Source organism: Sinocyclocheilus grahami, unplaced genomic scaffold, assembly GCF_001515645.1.
Source record: "Sinocyclocheilus grahami isolate Dianchi unplaced genomic scaffold, SAMN03320097.WGS_v1.1 scaffold799.1, whole genome shotgun sequence".
NCBI classification, from domain to species: domain Eukaryota; kingdom Metazoa; phylum Chordata; class Actinopteri; order Cypriniformes; family Cyprinidae; genus Sinocyclocheilus; species Sinocyclocheilus grahami.
In genome coordinates, this window is record NW_015505978.1 from 339455 (window position 1) to 345503 (window position 6049).

Sequence of the window (6049 nt, forward strand, 5' to 3'; positions counted from 1 at the left end):
TTTATATTTTGCCATTATGACTTTTTTCTCAAAATTCTGACCGCACAATTGCTTTTTTTTTTGTTTCCACCACAGAATAAAAATTAAAAAGTTAATCAAGAATTTTTCTCTCACAATTCAAACTTTTTTTCTCAGAATTGCAATTCTGACTTTATATTTAGCAATTCTGAAATTATGTCAGAATTGTGAGATATAAACTCAGATTTGTGAGAGAAAAAAATCCCAATTACCTTTTATATCCCGTGGTTTTCATACAGGAACTTCCCTAAAATAACAGAACTTTGCTCTAAACTTCACGTTTATTGTTTAGAATAAAATGTAAGTACATTTGTGCATTTTTTTTTCCGCGATCAACAGCACAAACACACTTACATATTAGTCACAAAATCAAAGGCCCTCGAAAACCAGTCACAGCAGACACATTTGCGATATCGGCAACACTTTTCAATAAGGTTCAGTTTGTTAAAATAATTATTTTTTTACAGCATTTATTAATCTACATTAATGTTAATTTTTACAAAGACTAGTAATACATTTGTAGTATTTCAAGTTGTATATATTAACATCATTTGTTACAGACAAATATCAATTAACAATTAATGAGCGATATTATATTAATAAATAAAAATGAGCCTGAATATGTTGTTCAATGTTTTATCATGATACCTATACATCTCAACATCATCTTTGCTTATAGGCTACTGTATGATTATGTATGAACACTATAGTGTACATCCTGTTATGCACCTGTCAAGAAGTGTCATGACAAACTGTCACTGGCACTATGACTCATTTCCATGATTTTCATTTGAAGTGAAGTCTTAAGGAAATAGATCTGACTATCCACCAGGAAAAGATGCCTTGCGAACTCATTAACAACATCGCTCTAAAATGTTTGCGCACATGAGGGAAAATGATATTACTTTGTGCAGTGGCCAAGGTCAGCCACTACTGATCCTCCCCCTGTTGTCACATTGTAAACACATGGGATCAAGGCATTGGAAATTCTCTTTTGTCAGAATAACATATTTGAGGATAAACGTAATGATTTTTGGTATGACTGTTGGAGAGCATGAGTTCAGAGGTGCTATAAGCTTTTGTTGTTTTCACAGGCAAAATACTTGAATAATGACGTCGATCACTTATGCTGTCTTGCTCGTGTGATTTGTCTATAAAGTGCACACCAGACATAACAGGACGAAACTGATTAAAACGTCTCTCATCGTAATCATTACTGTGGTTTCAGGAAATTAGTTGAGTAAACACAATAGTTAGTAACTTCAGACAAGATGTTAGTGGTCGACTATGGGGTCTATGATCGGTCACAAGCATCAAACACCCTTAAGAAAAATGGTTCCGAAGCTGTCAAACCTAATAAATATTTACAAATTAATGCTGACATTCTCATTTTCAGAGAACCTAAATTGTTCAGCGTCTCCAAAAGTAGCCCTTGTTGTAGGTAAATGAAAGTAGATGTTGCTAAAAATAACATTATTTTGTGTATTTGGTGTAATGAAATGTGTTTATGCGGTTTAAGGTTCAAAAAGCACATTATTTTCCACATACTGTACATTATTGTTTCTCCTCTATGCCCCGCCTTTCTGAAACTTTTTTTTTCGGAAAAATCGAGGTGTGCTCTGATTGGCCAGCTATCCAGTGCCTTGTGATTGGCCGAATTCCTCAAGCGTGTGACGGAAATGTTACGTCCCTTACCATATTGTGATGCCTGTGGCAACCACATGTGATGACCCCGGGCTGGACTCCGCTTCGTCCACGGTGAAAGCCGATCCGGCGATCGACAGCGTGAAGTTGATGTATTTCCTCAGCGACCAGCACGGATCAGCTCTAGGCATGACAAAGCGTATATCGTCCTCTTTTGGAAGGCCAAGCAAAGTGGTTTCGCTTTCACAACGAAGCACACAGCGACTTCACGACATGGCGGCGGCAACAATACTACAGCGAGAATAAGAGTTACGCCTTCTTTCTTTGCGTGAACATTTGGGCAGTGTTATGCAAATCTTCCAAGATAGTGACGTAGATATGTGGGGTGTTAGAACGAGCCGTTTTAGGTAGGTGTGGCTGACTCTTAACTTTTATAAAGAATATCTCTTTGGATTTGAGACTTTAGTCTTTGCAACTTTACAGATCTTCTTTATGCGCCAAGAGCTTGTAACACTCCAAAGAGAAAGGAAAAATTTAAATCGCATCATATGACCCCTTTAAGTAAATAGTTTAATGGGTTTTCGCAGTTCATATAGGTCATAGATCACTGGAACAAGAAAATTCCAGAGTATTGGGCTGTCACCAAAAACTCTTTCCAGCAGCAGGACAGGAAATGACGTGATTTTTTACACAGACTAAATGAAAGATCCACATTGCAATTAGGAAGCACAATAGGAACATCCTTCTCCACATTGGGGTTAAGAGTTATGGCACTCCTGGGAGCTCCTGTGCTTTACAAAAACAAGCCTGTAGTGTTTGCAGCCTACTCACACTGACCCTGGTAGGATGTCCACAGTATCATGATCTGCATCAGCAAAGGATTCAGTGAATCTGACTCTGTGACACTGATTACACCTACAATACATGTCAGCTCTGTATGGGAGTTGTGGGTCAGAAGTGAGCAAGAACCTGACACAGATGTCACATAAATTGCTGAAACTCTTCGTATAGCTTTGTGTTTTGTTAGAATGCTTTATGGGTTAAAAGTGCAGTGACAAACCTGTGCCTTGACTTTTGAGTTATAAAAATATTCAGAAAAGCATAATTTTATAACACAACAGTTTATATTCATTATACTGTTTTTTCTCCATATTATTTTGCACATTTAAGAAAATAATAATGCATTTGTCAAGTGCCTGAAAAACCTTTGTTCCCTTCATCTAGTACATTTACATTCTTTTTTAGTAGTATAAACAATTTAAAAAAGATGCTTGCCCCTAGATTGTTTGTTAGTACAATAGATTGTCATTAGTGTTATTGATGTTAAAAACCTTTATTCTGAAAATACAAATAGCTTTTGTAAAGCTAGTTTACATTACTTGGATTTAGTTAGTTATCTTTACTTAGTTGTTATACTTACTAGGTTTTACTAAGTTACAGCTACTTTCAAGGCAAATAAAACAGTTTACTTACTGTTTTGAGTGACACTTACTTAAAATATTCAAGTAGCCACAAAGGAACCAATGACATTATTAAACCAGTGCGAGGCAGCATTGCATTAATATGTTGCTAATGTGCAACATAACAACAGAAGAAGAGGAAAAGAAAAAGAGTCTTAATAGACTTTTCACCCATTTCCTCCATGTCTGCAGTTATCTTTCACTAGTTGCATTCGCTCGTTTCCCAAAGTCATCTTGAATGTTGAGTTCTCAATACAACTGAAATATTTGAGAGAACATCACATAATCTAACTTCATAAATTGATGTTGATTTTCCTAAAATGTGTGTTTTTTTTTTATCATCAATCAAAAAGTGATTAGCGTTCCCTTTGGTTGGGTACTTTGAACTTGGTTTAGGTTACTATAATTTACTTTCTGTTAATGCAAAAATGCATTATGAAGTCAAAATTATTAGATTTCAAGGGAAGAAAAGTAATAAATAGGTTGCTTTTAGAACGTGACCTATCTTCTAATTAAAGCATTAGTGTATTTATAGTGTGTATATTAATGAACTTTATAAAAAAAAATCATAAATACCCTGACATGCTTTTATTTGGGTTTATAATGTCCTTCAATAGTGTGTGGTAACATGCTGAAGTCACTCACACACAGATTTAAACATTCGTGAATCACAACAATGCTAACAATTCAATTTCATTTATTTTCATTACTTGTAACAATAACCATTTTATCTGCTCTTTTTGTTGTGCTACTACTGACACAAGACAGCAAATAAAATTGTCAAATAAAATCAACGACTGTAAAACAAAGCAACTGTATAATTTATTCATACCGCAATGCACTCTGGGAGTCAGTGAGTAGCTATACTAAGTCATGAGTAAACCTAAATGAAAGGATAAAGTACCTCCTACAGTTCTTTTTTAGTTACTAGAACTCTCGTGTAAGTAAGCTATACTAACTAAGCATCTGTCAATACAACATACTATTCCTATTTCACTTTACTTAGTTTTTTCAAGGCAATCGGTTTGCATGCTTTTTTAAGTAAGCCCAACTAATTAGATTTTACAGTTTATGTTACAAAAGTTATATTTCAAATAAATGCTGTTTTAACTTTCTATTCATTAGAGAATACTGAAAAAAATGTTTCCACAATAATATTAAGCAGCTCAGCTGTTTTCTACATTGATTAAAATAAGAAATGTTTCTTGAGCACCAAATCAGCATATTATAATGATTTCTGAAGGATCATGTGACACTGAAGACTGGGGTAATGATGCTGATAACTCAGCTTTGATCACAGGAATACATTTAAAGTGTATTAAAATAGAAACAGTTATTTTAAATTGTAATAACATTTCACAATATTACTGTTTTTACTGTATTTTGATAAATGCAGACTTGGTGAGCATAAGAGGCTTCCATCAAAAACATTAAAAACGACCTTTATATATTTCGGAATTTGCAAATATCAAGTACCAGGTGTGCACGTTATTTTTTCCAACATGTTCTGATATGTTGTCAAAGCCTTTTTGAACAGTTCCATAACTTGTGATTTTTTTCCCCATTTGTTAAGCTGTTTAATTTTTAAAACATTAAATTTCACATTACACAATTAGTATGCATGGCGAAAGTATCCTGACAATGCTGAGCGGGAGGAGACGAGGCATAAAATGTTGATATTGGAATCGTTTACCTCTAAGAAGGGAAATGAGGAAGCTGTATTCCCTCTCCCGTGGTTGGCAGTGGAACTCCAGCCTCATTTTCTCAATTAATGGCACCTTCAGTATCTGCAGTAAACAGGTGCTGGACTCAACACGGCTGGCGTATTCACACGCAGGTACAGGTGGGTGGCCGTTGGCTGCTTGCAGCATCCCTCAAGTTTTCCAGGGGTTCCCATCTGTACCCATGCGCTGGCTCCACCACATGGCACAGGGCCCTGGGCCGGGTCTGGTCCATTCTTTAGCTGGCCTTGCACCACGCCTGCACCACATCTGCTTGCCGAGTCTGTTGTTCTACCACAATGAACAGGAATGCAGGAGAACAGCTAGACCTATAATCCCGAGCCACCAGTAATGAATGCCAAATATGAATAGTAAGCAGGTTATTATTCTTCTCGATCCACATGCTGGTATGTGCAGTGAACATATTGACAGACACAGACTCCTGTTCTGTTTGGAAGATTTGCGCGTGAGTCTCTGACATACTAGAGTGATTAGGTAGACTAATGCGTGATATTTGTTCTGTAAAATCACAAGGTCACTGTCATTGTTCCCCCTTTAACTTTACAGCTGCTTTGAGCAGACTTGTTTAGGACATCAGATATGTTTATTTGAATTCATGAGGATGTTTAGGTTATTGAAACCTGTTTCTGCAAAAGTTATTGTCACTAAGTTATTATTTATTAATGTTGCATCTTGTTATATCTCACAATTTTGACTATATCACAGTTGGAGCTTATGTCTCACAATTTTGACTTTATATCTCACAATTGCAACGTTATTGCAACAATATTTTAAAATTACAACTTTGTAGCGTCTCGACCAATCTGACACACTAATTTTAATTTGATTTAACAAATCAATTATTCATTAGGTTAACAAATCGTCACAGTCCCCTCACTCAATAAACTGGATGCCAGGATGTCTGCTGAACACCAGACCCTCTGGTCACCATGACAACTAATCATGATATCACTGGTTTTATGACCCCCCAGGAATGTGAGAAGGATAGCCCACTCTTGTCCCAAGGAAAAGCAGAGTAGAAATGGACTGTGTTCTAGTTAATTCATAGAAAAAACGTTATTTGAATGAACACACATATTTCTTCAGGCCATTGAGTATATTATTGTCATTGTGTATTTTGTCTTTGATATTCTTAGACTATTTTAGTATGCTTGTGAGGGGACCCATTCCTGATCATCCCTTTTC